Source organism: Mobula birostris, chromosome 13 (assembly GCF_030028105.1).
Source record: "Mobula birostris isolate sMobBir1 chromosome 13, sMobBir1.hap1, whole genome shotgun sequence".
Lineage (NCBI taxonomy): Eukaryota > Metazoa > Chordata > Chondrichthyes > Myliobatiformes > Myliobatidae > Mobula > Mobula birostris.
In genome coordinates this window covers 75,086,285-75,104,794 of record NC_092382.1, presented here as the reverse complement: position 1 = coordinate 75,104,794, position 18,510 = coordinate 75,086,285, and the positions used below count along the sequence as shown (strand labels likewise).

Sequence of the window (18,510 nt, the reverse complement as noted above, 5' to 3'; positions counted from 1 at the left end):
CAACACCTTTCCCACAGTCTCTCCGCATATGAGACGGGTTTCAGCAAACTATGCCCGTCTACCACTCTCACTCCCTGCTGATTTGCATTCCCCGGTGCTCTACCATTCATAGAATGAATACGCAGCTGGTTTGACACTCCAAAATGTGATACTTCAAACTTCCCTGCCTTAAAAACTATTTCCAATTCCTTCTTCAGTGTTTCTTTTTCATACAGCCAATTATCTCGTGCGTCAATTCAAAAATAGTGAAGCAAATCGCTGATAATATCCAATAACGGGGCTCGTCCGGGATTTGAACCCGGGACCTCTCGCATATTGTATGCTTATTCACCCGAAGCGAGAATCATACCACTAGACCAACGAGCCCACGTTCGCAGATTGCGTCACAGCTGAACTACGAAGCCATTTAAAGTCAATTGGTAGAAAACTCATTGTTCTTTCCGCTGTTGAGAGGAGAGCCTGATGTCAAAATATGTTAGGCCCGTATTCCTATGAGATTACGAGTATTCGCTACTTGATTCAGTCAAAATTAGAATATAACGGACCCTGATATAGTGCACGTCAGAATGCGTTTGCCAGTGGAAGGGACCCAAACAAGGGACGTGTGTTTAAAACTCAATTCCGACCATATTTTTCTTGCACAGGGTGATGCTCAGCGATTCCCTGCCCCGGCGGCTGGTGGACGGCTGATAATTAGAATGATTTCAGGCGGGTGTACAGAAGTATTTGTTTCATGAACAGCAGAGTCGTTTGATAAATGGCACACAGTAAGAACTTTATTCAGGGCGAATATTCACACGTCGATTGTACTCTTTTCCAGAGATGTTGCCTGGTCTGCTGAGTTCCTCCAGCATGTTGTGTGTATTTCGCAAGTTCGTCTCACATTCTGGTGAGTTACTTTGATTATCCTTTCACTGACAAGCATTGTTCCGTCACGTGACCTTTCAACTCATGCCACGTCACCTTCCGAATTTACTATCTGTATTTATCTCTTTTCAGTCCATCAAAGTCAAAATTCACAAGAAGGTTCCCATTCCAACTGTACAACCTACCATACACTTTGCCCCACTCCACATTGAGTATGCTTGTTATGGCCGATGCCATCACCACATTGCTGTTTGGGTAAAAAATAGTATGGAGATGGAATGAGAGAGTGTGTGAAGGATGTTTCATGTCTTGCTAACAGCCGAGGGGAAAAAGAGAAGATCGTGAAAAACAACATGATCGAGATATCTGCTGAATGACAGATAAATTCCTTCAGCAGAATTGGGTGTAAAATGAAGAAAACAAAGAACGGAAGGGAGGAAGAATGCCGAACTGTCATGGATAGAAACATAGAAACATAAAAAATAGGTGCAGGAGTAGGCCATTCGGCCCTTCGAGCCTACGCCATTTATTATGATCATGGCTGATCATCCAACTCAGAACCCTGCACCAGCCTTCCCTCCATACCCCCTGATCCCCGTAGCCACAAGGGTCATATTTAACTCCCGCTTAAATATAGCCAATGAACTGGCCTCAACTGTTTCCTGTGGCAGAGAATTCCACAGATTCACCACTCTCTGTGTGAAGAAGTTTTTCCTAATCTCAGTCCTAAAAGGCTTCCCCCTTATCCTCAAACTGTGACCCCTCGTTCTGGATTGGAAACTACCTCTCCAGTGGAAACTGCGATCTAAATACAAAATTTTAGACCACTCATCTATCCTGGCCATGGTGGATGAACTTGTGGTTAATTTCATTACCACAGCCAATCAAAGGATTAATGTGCTTTCAAGTTTCCGGGGATGGGATCCGAGAAAACATTTTTTTTTCCAGGTTGCTACTACTGTTTAGAATGAGATGTCGCTCGTTTTGACAGAGAAGCTGAGAATGGAATCAAATGGACTTGGTGCGAGCAGTTTGGATTAAAAAAAAAAGTTTAGGATTGCCTTTAGAGAAGACGAGATGTTTTGAAAGGTCCCACAGAAAGTGTTGACGATGTTAACTAACTTTACACGATTAGTTCCGCATATGGTGTAAACGTGGGATACATTATCATTGTTTGAAATACTCTCAGCAAAGTGATATTTCTCACAGTTTCACAGCGGGACTGGGATAAGATACACGGAAACACAGTGGTCTCACACCTCACACTGAACTCATACATCTCCGATCGTCCTTCCTTGAAAAGTAACCATGTTTCTGGATTCCGGTTAGAATTCTTTGCATCTCAATCAGGACCGTCCCCGCGCACAGTGCTGATGGAAGGGAAACGTGCGTTAAAACTCCTTTCCCAATAGTTAAGAAGTTCATTTGTTTCCTCTACTGCGGCCTGACCTGTGAATGTGCACCACACTTCGCCTTCCAATCAGCAGCTGAGGGAGCTCGAACGTGTTGTTTATGAGGGTGTTTTCCTAAATATATCACAGATAAAATATATAAAATTAAATACTGCGTGAAAGGAAGACGCGATATTTGGTTACTTTTCCCAGGAAGGCGGAGTAACCCAGTCATCTTATTCACGGCGCGTGACACTTCAAAATCGATGCAAGTAGCCATGACCTTCTGGTTAGCCACTGTTACAGGATTCGAGCTTGCAATCTTCTGATAATCTCACATCAAGAGCCGAAATCAGACGCCTTATCCATCAAGCCACACGGTCAGATTATTTGGAAATTGCCAATAGTATTTAGCTGCCGCCTTATCGTGACTGCCCAATCCATGAAAAGTTCCTATTTTAGAATCAGCTGGTGAATTCCTATAACGTCTGTTTACGTGAAGTCAAATTGTGTGAAAAGAAAACAACTGGACTTTGTTAATTTAAAATAATTTTATATGTTTCCACTATACAGTATACTCACAGGTTCTCTGAGCTACTGTGCATGGAGTAGGACACTTCTGCTCAAAACGACCACAGCGCCTAAGGGGCCTGTGATAGCTACTTTCATTTTCCTGTGTTTGGCCCATATCTCTCGAACCTTTCCATATCCATATTCATGAATGTTGCTGAACATGGGCGTACAATATCAATAGACATAGAACATGAAACACATGCGCGGAACATAAATGGAGAATGTGTGTGTTCTGAAGAAATACAGAACACGGAATAAGCTTCGAGGTGGTGGTGAGGTTAAAACGATGGACTGGGAATCCATTCTGCTTTGCAATCGTGCATCCGAGTACCATTCCTGCCACTTGTTCTCACATAAATCTCTTCAAACTTATCATTCAAGTTCAGCTTAAAATTTACTGCCAGTTAACCATAAACATGTACACATCTAAACGAATCAACTTTTTATCTGGAACCAAGCTGCGAAACACAAAATCTATACACATACAAGGCATAAAATATTGTTACCACAATAATATTACCAGAGAGTAAACATATATCCTGGAGATATACTGTACAAGTTGACATTAAGTGCATATCCGGTACAACATATAGTTAAACATGTGTGAATAACACTAAATACATTGCCATAAATAATGTCTAATGGATGCCAAATAGCTGTTCAGAAGTCTCACAGGGCGAAGAAGATGTTACCCAGCCGAACAATCGTTGTTCTTAGCCCGTGGTACGTTGTGCCTGACGGTATGAGGTCGAAGACACAGTAGAACAGCAGGACTAATGCGAGTTGCCTTTGATAATGTCGAGGTCTCGGTGACCGCAGCCCCAGACGATTTCCTCAGCCGTTCTCACAATCCATTACAAATCCGGGACAAAATGGTCAGCATTTTCCTCCCTTCCAACAAGTGTCCGACTGGGTAGGGTCCGTTTCTCTGGATCTTCTGCTCATGCTGAGAACTTGACTTTGATGGCAGAGGAAGCGTAAGCTGCAGTCTGATCCAGCACTGGAGGTGAGATTTACCGTGCTGTCGCTGAACAATTTCTGGATTTCCGTGATAGCAATGGACACTTCGTTGCAGTTCTTTATCTTACAAGTGTGAGCAGGAACCCCGTGTTCAACAAGCATCAACAGCAAGGATAACGTCAGGCAGAAGTTACCACGCATTGAAACCCACCGGATACTGAAAGGACTAGACAAGGTAGTTGTGGAGAGGAGTTTCCTATGGTGGGGGTATCCAGATAACGTCAGGCAGAAGTTACCACGCATTGAAACCCACCGAATACTGAAAGGACTAGACAAGGTAGTTGTGGAGGGGAGTTTCCTATGGTGGGGGTATCCAGAACTAGCGGGCACAGCCTCAGATTTGAAGGGCGATCTTTTAGAATAGAGGTAAGCAGGATATTTTTTTCTTTAGCCAGAGAGTAGTGAGTCTGCGGAATGTTCTGTCACACACTGCAGCGGAGGCCAAGTCTGTGGGTATATTTAAAGCAGAAGGTGAGAGTTTCCTGATTGGACAGGGCATTAAATGATATGGCAGTGCTGAATGGCCTAATTCTGCTCCTACGTCTCATGTTCTTATGGTGGTATGGTAAGCGTGGACGCTTTATTGGTTTAAGGCTATATTACTGTGTAATACTATAAACATATAACAATTACAGCACGGAAACAGGCCATCCCGGCCCTTTTAGTCTGTGCCGAACTCTTACTCTCACCAAGAGCACACAAATAACCATAAGACCATAAGACCATAAGACAAAGGAGCAGAAGTCGGCCATTCGGTCCATCGAGTCTGCTCCGCCATTTTATTATGAACTGATCCATTCTCCCATTTATTCCCACTCCCACGCCTTCTCACCATAACCTTTGATGGCCTGGCTACTCGGATACTTATCAATCTCTGTCTTAATTTTTCTTGTGTTTTATTGCCAGTCAAACGGAACAGATGACTAACAGTAGAGCATTGGTCTATGATGACAAAGTCCGTGGAACCAAGGAATGGACAAGATCAACAATGAGTACCATGCAACCGAGATGTGATCCTTCGCAACAACATTCACTGACTTCTCGCATGTCATTTCTTCATCTTTGTGATTTTGTAATTTCGTCTCAAGCTCTCCATACCTCATCACAATTGGGATTTTAATTGAATGACATCATTCTTATTTTTATACCAGCTGTTGTAAGGCCCGTCAGCCTTATGTAGCACTGAATATTCAGTGTGCTGGAGCGAGTATGAATGACCGTGGAGATTCATCAGCTTAAAGTTTCTTCAGCGAGATTGCGGGCAGCTAGAAGACAGGCTGAATTTCACACAGCATGCTTCAAACATTTTACCGTGTGAGAAAGACATATTACTTGACCGTAGCCGTTATCGGTGTTTCTGGTAAGAATATCGGCGAACTATCATTTGCAGCCCTGTGTGCCTGGTCTGTGATTTCGTTCAGTTACCGACAAAGTTGTGATGTTGCTGTATCGATGCAAGCACTGTGTCTAAACATCGTGTTTTTTTTTCAGAAATTCCCTTGCAGATTTATCTGTGGTGTCAGCTGAAAATGAACCGGCTGTTGACACAGATGTGCAGTGGAAGTTCGGAGAGACGGATTCATTTTGTGGATTCAGAGCTGGCAGTTTTGATTTGTCAGTGCAAAGCCGCTGTCAAAGTAAACTCCGGTAAACTGCGCTCGGAACCTTTACGGGTTAATTGGTGTTATCCGCGTCAATGGCGATACTGTACATGTATTAAATTTAAATTTTAATGTATTGCACGGTGTTTTAAGAAACTGCTGCGACCTTCAAAGGAACACGGGAAGCGAAACCCCGGTGAAAATCAGAAGAGAGCGATAGACTACACTTCTGAGTTAGACTCCGAAATATCGGGAGTTTTCAAAATTCATATAGGGTCTGTGTGCGTTTTAGTGTACCAGGATTTGTTTCCACGCCCTATTATTCGTCAGCTGAAGAAAGAAGTAAGAGTCAACCCAGCAGTGTCCGTGGGAGGTCAGACCGGGTAAAGGCGATACTCCGCTCTCGAAGAAAAAGCATCGAAGCATTTAGTAAAATGCTGCAGAAATTTGGAGCAACCCCTAAAAGTGACAAATGTTTTGAAGTATCTACATTGGCTTTCCTTTGAAAATTACATGGTTTAATCACCAACGTGCAAAATATTTTAAATTTCAGCGGGTCAGGCAAAATCTTTAAAAGCGAAAACTGAAACTTTCTGTTAAGATCCATTGATATAGTGTGAAGGAACCACGAAGAAATGTAGTTGCAGAATACAAAAGAAGCGAGAATAAGACATGCAACTGCAGGAAATAAAATTGTCTTCAACATAGAACTTTGGAAGTGAACAGAGACGGAGGGAGCAGGCCTTGGCTCTATGTGGAGTTTGCCAGAACATAAGTGACGAGAACTCGGGAATCGGCGTCGTTGAGACAGTTGCCGAGGTATCCAGGCTTTACACGCTACTCGAGTACCTTTGATGGGAAATTTATATTGATTTTCCCATAGCTCCCTTGGCCATCAATTGACAATGCTTCCTTCTCAAACAGCGTTCCGTACCCGTTCACCCAGCAGTTACGCGCTTCAGACATCGGTCATTCTCGCTTTACACTTGTCAACATCCAAAAATGAGTTATCTGCAAAGTGCAATTGTTCTCATTGTCCAGGTTATCCTTGCCCTGAGACCCATGGAAAGGCGAAACAATAATGCACTCTATCTCTCTGCTGTTTCCTCAGTGAACTTAGTGGCTATTACGATCTTGTCCCGGGGATAATGCGGCCTCTCCACCTGCACCCCTCGCTACCTGGTAGCCATGGCGATGACGGATCGACTAACCATCATCTTTCGGGTCATATTGTGGAGGATCAGTTATTATTACTTCCCCGGGACTCTCCTGGACATCACCCCGGTATGCAGTGTGATTTCTGTCTAGGATTTTCAGCCACAGACTGTTCTGTCTGGTTCACTGTCACTTTTAAGTTTGATCGGTTTGTCGCCATCTGTTGCCAGAAGCGGAAAGCAATGTATTGCACTGGGAAAACTGCGGTTGTGGTTCTGGCAACAACCGGCCTTCTGTTCTGCTTTTATAATGTGCCAAATTTCCTTACATACCACCCTACGAAAGTGATTGACAATATACCCTGGGACTGTATTCCAAAGCCCAGCAACGATACGGATCCCGGGTGGTTGAGATATGACTGGCTTACTACCGTTGTAGTGCCATTACTCCGGTTCGTGTTAATACTACTGTTCAACTCTCTAACAGTCAGACACATTTTAGTGACTAGTCGCGTCCGTAAGAGGCTGAGGGGTCAGAGCAAGGCGAAGAACCGCAGTGACCCGGAGATGGAGAGCAGGAGGAGGTCTGTGAACTTACTTCTCACCATCTCCGGCAGCTTCATCATCCTGTGGTCGGTGAGTGTTGCCGAATTCCTTTATAACACCATCGCCGGACTGGATCAAAATAATTACAACGAATCGGAGTACGTATTTCTACACTCCGGACACATGCTCATGACATTAATTTGCTGCACAAACACGAATATTAATGGGATAACTCAGTCCAAGTTCAGAGAGCAGTTCATCAGCGCAGCGAACTATCCACTCACGTCAATTATTCAACTAATTAATAAACAAAATATCTAAGTTCTTCTCAGAGGCGGTCTCCGTGATTTCGTTCTTGATACTGCAAATCTGGCGGTCACTCGGTGTAAATGGCAGTGGTGAGAATAAAACGGACAGACACACAACACGGAAACAGATCCTTCGGAGTCCAGAATCCGCGACTTCCACCTCTAATCAAAAATTAATCTAATCTTACCTTTTATATTTATGTTTTAACAATATTCCCTCTTTCGTTTCCGCCGCTGCGCTTTCGGTACTAACAGAGCGGGTCAGGGTCTGACGATATTGAGGACCAAATCGGCAGGAATGCAACTCATTTGTTAGTTTTATCTTCTGCACAAGAATGAAACGAAAAAGAAAATCAACAGTCCAGGCAAACTTACAGTAAAGGTTACACTTGTCCTTGCTATTAGAAAAACCTGTTATGAAAAAAATAACGCCAGAAAATTCGTGTATTCTGTTCACAATTGTGGAAATTTCTACGGATAACCCCAATGTCCAGTCTGCATCAAGGAGCGAATGTCGTTTTCCTGATTTCTAAAAAAATCTCCATCGGAGCAAAATATATGTTGAATCTCCTTTGCATTTACTCCAGTACAATCGCATGTTTATACTACTACAACTACTAACAATAATAATAATAATAATAATAATAATAATAATAATAATAATAATAATAATAACAACAACAACAGTAATCATCATCATCATCTCTGTTCTGGGTCTCTGCCCATTTTCCTCGTTACCTCGTTACTCCGATTTGTCTTCCCATCCCAAATCACTCTCCCCAACGCACATCCCTCGACTCACGCAGACAACCCTCCTCCTGGTCTGTTTCTACCTCTCCCCCTCGGTTTCTTTCTACCACATCGGCCTCTCTCCCTAACTCTCAATTCTCCTACCCCCAGTATCTCTCCTTGGTGCTCCATTCTCCTTCTCCCAGAGCCTCTCTGCTTCAGTCTTTCTTCCTCATATCACTCCCTTTCTCGCCACTCCCTCCTGTATCTGCCCCAAATACTCTCCGACCACACTCACTCATCCGTCTGTTTCTCTCCCCCTGTTTCTCTCTCTCCGCCTTATCCTCCAGCCTCTATATTGCTCCCGGCGTGGCCTCTCTCTATTTCTCTTTCCTCTGCCCTCGTTACCCCCACTTTCGCGCTCCCCAGTCTCCTTCCCTGACATTCCATTTCCCCTCGACTCTCTCTCCATTGGTTCTCTCTCTCTCCCTGTCAAACCTCTCTCTGCCCTATTCTGTCTTATTCCATACTCGCTCTACTTTTCACTAGCTCTCTCACCTCTGTATGTCTCACTCTATCTCTCTCTCCCTCCCAAACTCTCTCACACCGTTTCTGTCCCCAGTCTTTAGTTCCCCCTGTCCATGTCCCTCCCCGGTCTCTCTTCTAACAGTCTATCTCCCCAGGCTCTCTCTCCAACCAGTCTCTCTTGCCCAGTCTTTTTCTCCTAGACTGTCTCGCTCAATCTCTCTGCCAGAAGTCTCTCTCACTGGCCTCTTTCTCCCCTCCCTCCGGAATGTTTCTCCCCTTTTCCAGTCTCTACCTACCGATTCTCTCTCTCCCGCAATCTCTCTCCCTCACTCACTCTCCACACTCTCTCTCTCCAGTCCATCTCCGCCCAGTGATTCTCTTCCCCAGGTTCTCTCTGTCTCTCTCTCCCAACTGTCTCCTCAAACTCTCTCCCTGTTTCTCTCTCATACCTGTCCACTTTCTTCTCCAACTCTCACCCTCAGTTCATCTCCCCCTCTGCCGTTTTTCTCCCCATAGGCCATCGGCTCCGTCTTCCTCTCAGCTGTCTTCTCTCCTACGTCCCTCTTCCCCATCCTTCTCTCCTTAGACTCTTCACCCCTTTTCTGGGCACATTCTGCAGTCTCCCTCTATCCCCCTCATCACTTTCGTCTCCCACAGTTTCTGACCCTCCCATCACTTTCGTTTTCCAATCCCGCTATCCCTCCCCACCCCGTGTCTCTCTGCTCGGGACTATCTCCCCGTTATTTCTTTTTCTCCCTGATTGCCTCTCAAGTCCCCCAGTTTCTGTCTATACAGTCTGTCTTCTTCAGTCAACCTCTCCCTCTCCGTCTCTTTCTTCGTCCCGGTCTCTTGTGTGACCCCAGTCTCTCTCCTCGCATGGGCTCTCACCCCACTCTTTTACCCACATTCTCTCTCTCTCTTCCCCCAGTCTATCACCCCTCTCAGTCTCTCTGCCCTCTCAGCCTGTTGTTTCCCGCCCAGTCTCTTTCCCTCACCTCCCTCTCTCTATCTCTCTATCTGTCTCTCTCTCTCTTCCTCCAAGGCTTTCTGTCACCCTGTCTCCCTCAGTCCCGTTCTCTTTCCTTCAACTCTTCCTCTTCCAGTTTCTCTCTCCTCGTCACTCTCCTTCTACCTGTATCCCCCTCGTATCTCTCGCCCCGTACCTGTCACATGCACCTTCTCAACCTCTCCCTCTCTCCTGTCTTTCTCCCAGTCTCTATCTTCCTACTATTCTCTCCTTCGCTCCCCGTGTCTCTCCCTATCTCTGCAAGACTGTCTTCCACTAGTCTCTCTTTTCTCCCAGTTTGTCTTTCCTCTGCCCCCTCTCTCACTCTATAAATCTACCACCCACTCCCAGTCTCCCTCCAGCCAATCTTTCTCCGCCATAGTCTGTCGAACCAAAGTGTCTGCTTCCTTGAAATTTCTTTTCCCTCACGTGCGTGGTTCGTTCGCGTTCTCTTCCCTTGCTGATCCTCCGTCTCTCTCTCTCTCGTTTATATCTCAGTTTCTCTACCGATCTCTGTCTTCCCCGTTTGTCTCCACTCCACTGCCCCCCATGCTCTTATTCTTCCGTCATTGCCTCCCCCACGTCTGTTTTTGCTTGGACTCCCTCCAAGGATTTGAACATGTTTGGACACTCCGGATACATGCTGATGGTATTAATTTGCTGCTCAAGCGCGTTTATTTATGGGGTAACTCAGTCCGAATCCAGAGAGCAGTTCACCAGCGCAGGGAGTTATGCGCTCATGTCATTTATTCAACCAATTAATTAACAAAATTACTAAGTTCTTCTTACTGGCGGTAGGAGGATTTTATCACCCTGACAGTGCAAAAACTGGCGGTTATTGGAGAATGTGGCAGCGGGAAGAATAAAGCTGGTTTAGAGCCCGAGAGAGACACAACACGAGAACAGACCCTTCGGCACCCGCACCCTGCGACCTTCACCTCCGACCACTGATTAAATTCATCCTACATTTCATTTTTTATTTTTGAGCATATCTCCGCTACCGTCATCGCAGAACCACGTTCAATAATAAATCCCGCCTGACAGTGTAAATACTCACCTCTCCAGTGGCGTACATAGCCGATGCTCCTCGCAGACGGATAGGAAACGGAGCAGCTGCTGGAGATATCGCCGTCACAAGGAGAACGGACGGAATTCACAGTGAGCACCCCGACGGTCAGATCGAGAGTGGTCCGGGCTTGCAGTGAGGAGGCAGCACGGCAATGAGATTTAGCTGATTTCACCCAACATCGGACCGGCAAGTCCGTCAACACTCGATGAGCAGACAACATATACAGTACACCGTTTGGCAGTGTCCAGTGAGTTTGTATCAGCTCAAGTGATACGTTCACTGGCACAGACAATTTCTTCACAGTGTCCAGTTATAATCCGCAGAAAGTTAATTTCTAAAGGGGGCTTGCATTACTTTATGAGAAAGGCACCTTTCCTCCCCATTTCCCCAGCTGTTTGTGGGTTTGGGTGGGTAACAGGGACTTTTATTGACTCCTTAATGACTTCTAATGACTTCTCAATGGCAAAAAAATATTCTGACAATTCCAATAGTATTTAGTATTGTGGTTTCTTGCTCAACACTACGGAATATTTGCATTTTTTTTACAATTGTGCAAATTTCAATGGAAAATCGCAATGTCTACCCTGCCTCAAGGAAAGAATGTCATCTCACCTCCCGATTTCTGATAGATTTCCATCCCAGAAAACTACATGTTGAATCTCCTCTGCTGAGGTATACTGAAGTATAAAAGCATGCTTATTAATATTTTTTTTTCTCAGTTGTAACTGGTAAAACATGTGGTATGGACATAGACAATCACACTCGCTTTTCAGTTGCTGGGATCTTTCCTGCTATTCCAGTGATGTCTGGAGATTCACACAAGTATTGCTGTGTAGGTATAATTTTTGTTGTGCAGTGACTTTCGGATGAAACCACCGGTAGATATTACAATTGGGACGATGTATACCCTGTTCATGTACCATAGTCTTACAGTTTTATTTTTCAAGTCGGCATATCTCTGGTGTTTTTTTTTTCACGTACTGATTTCTCTAAATTATGTGCATTTGGAATGACACACACATACCTGCAGATTTTTCTCTTGTTTGTTATTGGATGACTATTAAATAAATAGTTTTTGCTGGTTTGTCCTGTGATATTATATCTGGACGTTTATCATGTGTTGCCTTATCGCTAGTAATGGACTGGTCGTAATATAATTGTAGCATTCTGACCATAAAACTCTCCCGGGATTGTATTTAGAGTAATGGATCGTTTCTTCCATGAGTTTGCAATTTAAAACAAGATTTTAGTGAATGATGCTTGCCAATTGATTGTGCCTGTGTAAGTAATCAGATTGCATTGAACTGTTTCAGGATCCTGTAATGTGCTGAATACTTCCTGATTTCTCTTAGTTTCCGCTTTTATCGTCTTGAACTTGTTAGTATTTTATTGCGTATTTTTTGATATTTTCGTGTTACCCACCTGATCCTATATTACCACAGAAGGAATGGAACTCCCCCAGCACCGTGTCTGAATGTGTGCAGCTCCCTGACCATCTTCTGCTTCCCCTCTCCACAGAGCAATCTATTATTTCGTCCCTCCCTTCCTCACCTTCACCATTCCCTCACCACTCCCCAATCCCTCAGCACACCCTCCTCTCCCTCAGCCTCCTTCCTCCATCCTCTCCTCATTTTGCCGTCTCACTCCTCTCACCTCACTGTCCTTCACTGTCACCTCTCTTCTCCCCTTTCAGTCGACAACCCTGCTCAACTTAATTCAATTTATTTCAATTCAAGTTAAATTACCATATGCGAATAGTCATGAATACTGCCAAACGAGACAGCACTACTACGGGGTCAATATACAAAGACATATTACCAACCAGGCCCGCTAGGCGACACCGTGGATATCGGGGCTATGACTCTTCTCCAATACCGACTCCCGCTAGACGAATCCGTGGCTGCGAAGCCAAGTCTCGCCTATAAAAATACAACCAGACAAATACGTATGTACATAGTTCTGACGAAGGATCTCGGCCTGAAACGTCGACTGTACCTCTTCCTGGAGATGCTGCCTGGCGTGCTGCGTTCACCAGCAACTTTGATGTGTGTTGCTTCAATTTCCAGCATCGGCAGAATTCCTGTTGTTACATATGTACATATTTCAGACAACTCAGTCCATTTTCAATCTTCAGTCTTCAGTCGCCACGATTGCGCTACGCCATCCCCAGCAGAGCGCGATGGATCAAACGCCTCTCCTCCCGCGGCTGAATAGCCAGCGACACCGCAGCGAGAGGCCCGAGACAATTGAGTGTCGCTAAGAAAAATCTGCAGGCAAGACAGAGAAACGGGATGAGAAAGACGGGGTTTGATAGACTAGGATGTAATGACGGTGGGGCATTGTCATCAGGGTGAGTATCAGTTCATTAGGGATGCAAAATGGACAAGTGTTGGGACCGCTTTTTGTGCTGCATATCAATGCCTTAGATAGTGGAATAGGTGGCTATGTTGCCCATTTGGTAGATGAAACGAAGATTGATGGATAGGTCGGTAGTGTTGGGGTAACAGGTAGGTGGCAGAAGGATTAAGACATATTGGGACAATGAGCAAGAAAGTGGCAAATTAGATACAATGTTGATAAAATACATGGCCATGCACTCCAGTGGTAGACATAAATGTAAATGTGCAGGCTATTTTAACATGCAGGTTGATTCGGTGTTAAAAAAAGGCAAATGCAATGTTAGAATTTATTTCAAGACGGCTTGAATACAGGAGCAAGGATGTGATGCAGAGGCTTTATGGGGCACCTGGTGAGGCCTGTCCTTGAATATTGTGTACAGTATTGGGCTCTTCATCTACGAAGAGATGAAGAGATGTGTTGATATCGGAGAGTGTCCAGAGGCGGTTCACAAGGGCGGTCCCGGGAATGACTGGATTATCATACGAAGGACGTTTGACGGCTCTAGGTCTGTACTCGGTGGAATTTAGAGAAAAAAATGAGCGGGGGAGCTCATTGAAACCTTGATAATGTTGAAAGGCCTAGGCAGGGTAGATGTGGAAGGAATGTTTCCCAAAGTGGGGGAGTCTAGGACAGGAAGGCACAGCCTTAGGATAGACGGGCGTCTATTTACAACACAGGTACAAGGAAATTGCTTTAGCTACCACATGCCGCTGCGGAGGCCAGGTTGGGTGTTTTTTTTTAACGCAGAAATTGAGAGGTTCCTGATTGGACAGCATCAAAAGTCGTGGCCAAAAGGCCGGGATTGGGAGGGGGTGGGGTGGTTGTGGAAGAAGTATTATCCAGACGCAATGGGCCAAATGACCCAATTTTGCTCCTATGTCTTATTGTCTTATGGTCTTAATTGTCAGTCAGAAGAAAGGCTTATGTTCAGTGACCCGTTAGTGATCTCTCCCACCTGCAAGACATTCTGGGATTTCAATGAGGCCATTGAAATGTCCTCTGAAACAGCCAGCCCTTTCCATCTGAGTCACCCCTCTGATGCAACCCACTCTTTCGAAACCCATATCAGGATCTTTCTCCCCAATCCATCTTCGCAACCATCACCCTCTCTTCCGCTTTCCACATCCACCATCTCTATGACCAACTCCCTCACCTCCTCGAACTGACTCTCACTCCCTCTTTCTCTTCGACTCTTCGCAGAGATCCACTGCCTGCGCACTGCGGCCTCCCTGGCGCTTCTCGGACGGGACGGGACCGAAAAGGTTCTCAACATCCTGCCTGGCCTTTCGGACCTGCCGCATGGGTCTCGAGTCTGCCCCCTTCGGGCCCAGCAGAGGCAGAGTCAAAGGTAGACATTTACCTCAGCCTCAGATTCTCGGGTGGTAACGGACGCTTTTGCAGGAGGGCCGGGACATTCTCCCACTTCCAGTCCGCTGGAACCGGAGCCGGTGGGCTTTCGCTCCCCCGAGAGAAAGGTGCTGATGCTCTCTTGCGAGGCGTTTCGAGTCGATAGGGTCTTGAGACCGAAGGGGCTGTGGGATAGTGGGGGTAAGTTGGAGACTTACCTCGCCTCCATGGGGCTGATCCATGGAGGAGCGGCGAAATGGTAGGTGAGAGCCCCCTAGTCCCGGCACTGGTGGATTTGTTCGTGCTTCTAGGATCAAGGATTCCATGGACTTGAGGTCAAAGGAAGGGTGGCGTCAGAGCGCGGAAATGCGGGGTTAGGCCGTTAGGTGGAGATCTTCGATGGTTTTAATTTACTATAGTTCTGAAGATCAATTTAACTATTTATGCAACAATACAGAAAAAAGACTTTGGAAAAAATATAATAAAACTTATATTTTATTGTGCTTCACTCTGAAATGAATTGACTTTATTTCTTACATCCTTCACATAAATGAGGAGTAAAAATCTTCACGTCACGTCTCTATCTAAGTGTGCAATCATAGTAATTTATAATAATTTATAACGAATAAAACAGGCAATGTAATAATGTACACTCAAATCAGCGTAAGTTCATCAGTCTGTTGGTCTGGTGGAAGGAGCTGTCCCGGAGCCTGTTGTTCCTGGCTTTAATGCTGCGGTACCGATTGCCAGATGGTAACAGCTGGAATAGATTGTGGCTGGGGTGACTAGGGTCCCCAATGATCCTTTGGGCCGTTTTTACACACCTGTCCTTGTAAATATCCTGAATCATGGGAATTACACAACTACAGATGCGCTGGCCTGTCCACACCGCTCTCTGCAGAGTCCTGCGATTAAGGGAGGTACAGCTCCCATACCAGTGTCGCAACCAGTCAGAATGCTCTCAATTGAGCCCCTGCAGAACGTTCTTAGGACTTCGGAGCCCATAACAAATTTCCTTAACCGTCTGAGTTGAAAGAGGAGTTCTTGTGACTTTTTCACTTCACAACTGGCGTGTACAGACCACGTGAGGTCCTCGGTGATGTGACAGTAGACGATAGGTGCAGGAGTAGGCCATTCGGCCCATCGAGCCAGCACTGCCATTCACTGTGATCATGGCTGATCATCCACAATCAGTACCCCGTTCCTGCCTTCTCCCAATATCCCTTGACTCCACTATCTTTAAGAGCTCTATCTAACTTTTTCTTGAAAGCACTCAGAGAATTGGCCTCCACTGCCTTCTGAGGCAGTGCATTCCACAGATCTGCAACTCTCTGTGGATGCCGAGGAACTTAAAGATGTTTACCCTCTCAACCCCAGATCTATTCATGTTAATAGGTGTTAGCCCGTCTCCATTCCTCCTGTAATCCAGAACCAGCTCCTTTGTTTTTGCGACATTGAGGGAGAAGTTGCTTACTTGATACCACTGTGTCAGAGCGATAACTCCTTCCCTGTAAGCCACTTCGTTATTTTTTTTGAGATTAGGCCAATCAAGGTAGTGTCGTCGGCAATTCTAATTAACAGATTAGAACTGTGGGTGGCGATATAGTCATGGGCATACAGGGAGTAAAGGAGGGGACTCAGTGCATGGCCCTGAGGGGCTTCTGTTGAAATTCAGTGGGGTGGAGCTGAGGGAGTCCACGCTAACATCCAGCTGGCGATCTGATAGGCAGGGTCAAAGACGAGATCTCTGAGCTTCCTGTCGATACTGGAGGAAATGATGGTGTTGAAAGCTGAACTGTAGTCCAAGAATAGCATTCTCACATCAGCATACTTCTTCTCCAGATGTGTAAGGACGGTGTGTAGAGCAGTGGCTGTTGCGCCGTCTGTCGATCGATTGTGTCGGTAGGCAAATTATAAGGGGTCCAGCACACTCCTTTCGTAAACGTGGTACACACACTAATCTCACCGACCCGCGTCAGTCACAAAGATATCTCAATGCCCCACTGTGTCCCCACAACCTCGTGTCATTCCCCATCCCATCCCATTGCGCCACTCTCTGCCCACTGACACGTGTCAGTTCCCAAAGTTATTAACAGTGTAAGTGGAATTATGATGATAGTAGGCTGGAAAATCCTGCCTAACTATAATGGTATTAGGCTGGATGTGTCCTGGAAAATGCACAACTGAAGTGTGACGGTATTTTAGGCTGCACTAACATGAGGCTCTGGATAGGTTTGCCCCATTCATGCAGGGGAAGGGTGGCAGGGTGAAAGAACCATGGTCGACAAGCGATGTGAAACATCTGGTCAAGAGGAAGAAAGAAGCTTTAGGAAGCTGACCTCAGGATTAGAAAGCAAGGATCAGACATGACTGTAGATTTACAAAGTAGCCGGGGACACACTGAAGAATGGAATTAGGATAACTAGAAACGTCTACAGAAGGTCTGCAGTAGATTTAAGGAAAACCCCTAGCCATTGTGGATGAATGTGAAAAAAAGATGACTGGAATGAGTGCAGGACCGGTCAGGGATAGAAGATGAAACAAGTCTCTGAAGTCGGGGGAAGAAGGGGAGGTCCTGAATGAAGACTTTAGTATTCACCAGTCGGAGGGACATTTGTGAGGAGAGCGTTAAAAGGGCCGATGTAGGATCGATAAGTCGTTTTGTGCGGTCGGGAGAAACGCTGAGTGACTGCGGGAAGCGGTGAGTCCTACTTCAGTAATGGGCAACTTGGCTGGTGGATTCAGGACTGACGCCCAAAAAGGCAGAGGATAGTTGTGGATGGAGCGTTTTCTCTCTGTATGCTGCCAGTGGTGTCCTGAGATCTGTTTCGAAACCCCCGGGATTTGTGTGCTTTAGAAATGATGTAAATAAGGAAGTGGAATGGTGGGTTATTTTATTTACAATGATGTAGAAGTTGGTGAAATTATGGATAGTGTAGAAGGTTGTCACAGGTTACAACAGCACAGTGACGGGACGCAGAGCAGCGCTGAGAAGTTACAGATGCAGTTCAACCCGGAAAGTTACGAAGTGATTCACTTTGTAAGAATGAATTCGAATGCAGAATTGATACTTTCTCGGGTCAACCGAGGGCCGCATGTTATTAGGAGTTCCACAATGGAAACAGAGTGATGAGACTTTCCCCAGTAAGCCGAGGGCCGCTCATCGGTGCGAGAACCACAATAGGCTGGGACCGGTGCACTGCAAGAACAGAAGGAAGTGTGGTTGAGAGGTGAGATTGAACGCATCCGCTGTTCTGCACATACTTATATTGATGATCGAAAGGCAATATACCTGAAGGAAAATCAGGAGAAAAAAATACAAACTTCGTGGTAAAAAATAGAACAGCCTGGGAACCTGCGGACAGTTCATAGATTTCACTTGCTACTTTTATTCAAAGAGCGAATGGATGGAGAAATAGTCGTAGAACTGTGGCACGTTTGAGAAAATCTTTAAAGTTAAGTAGACTGCATAGCAAGTCACGGGTATGAGGTGTTCAAGTCATTCACCAACAGAGGTCAGGGTCCTGCCAATCAATGTGTGCGCTGGAAAACATCGTTCTTCAAACTGTCCACAGCCCTCGCTAATTTCCCCAAGACACGTACCCTTTTTGATCACAGGTCTCTGGAATATCGCTGCGGATCTTTTAAAGCGTTTGGAGGAATATGTGCAGTGTATTTTATTGTAACACCTGTCAGCTGTTACTGTAATTTCCAACACTCAAAGCTCCCGAAATGACTAGAACGAACGAAAGAAAAGAATAAAAGAATGTTCCCCTTTAATAAAGAAGTGTTCTACATTTTCCCTGCCAGAAGACAGTCCTTCCTTCAAATTCAGAAGCGAATGTGCTCCCTCAAATGTTACAAAATAAATCGACTTCAAGATTAAATGCCTACTTTAAAAGCAACCCAGATACATATATATAAAAAAAATCCTATTTAAAAAACTGAAGCCGGGTAGCATGAAAGACTAA

The 18,510-nt window shown here is 45.3% G+C and overlaps 1 non-coding gene across 1 annotated transcript; it reads right to left on the bottom strand.

Annotated features, from left to right (window-relative positions):
• Positions 1-277: 277 nt before the first annotated feature.
• On the bottom strand, positions 278-366 carry trnap-cgg (transfer RNA proline (anticodon CGG)). Its single transcript is given in 2 exon segments — positions 278-313; positions 331-366. It is a non-coding gene; the product is annotated as a tRNA-Pro (tRNA).
• Positions 367-18,510: the final 18,144 nt, after the last annotated feature.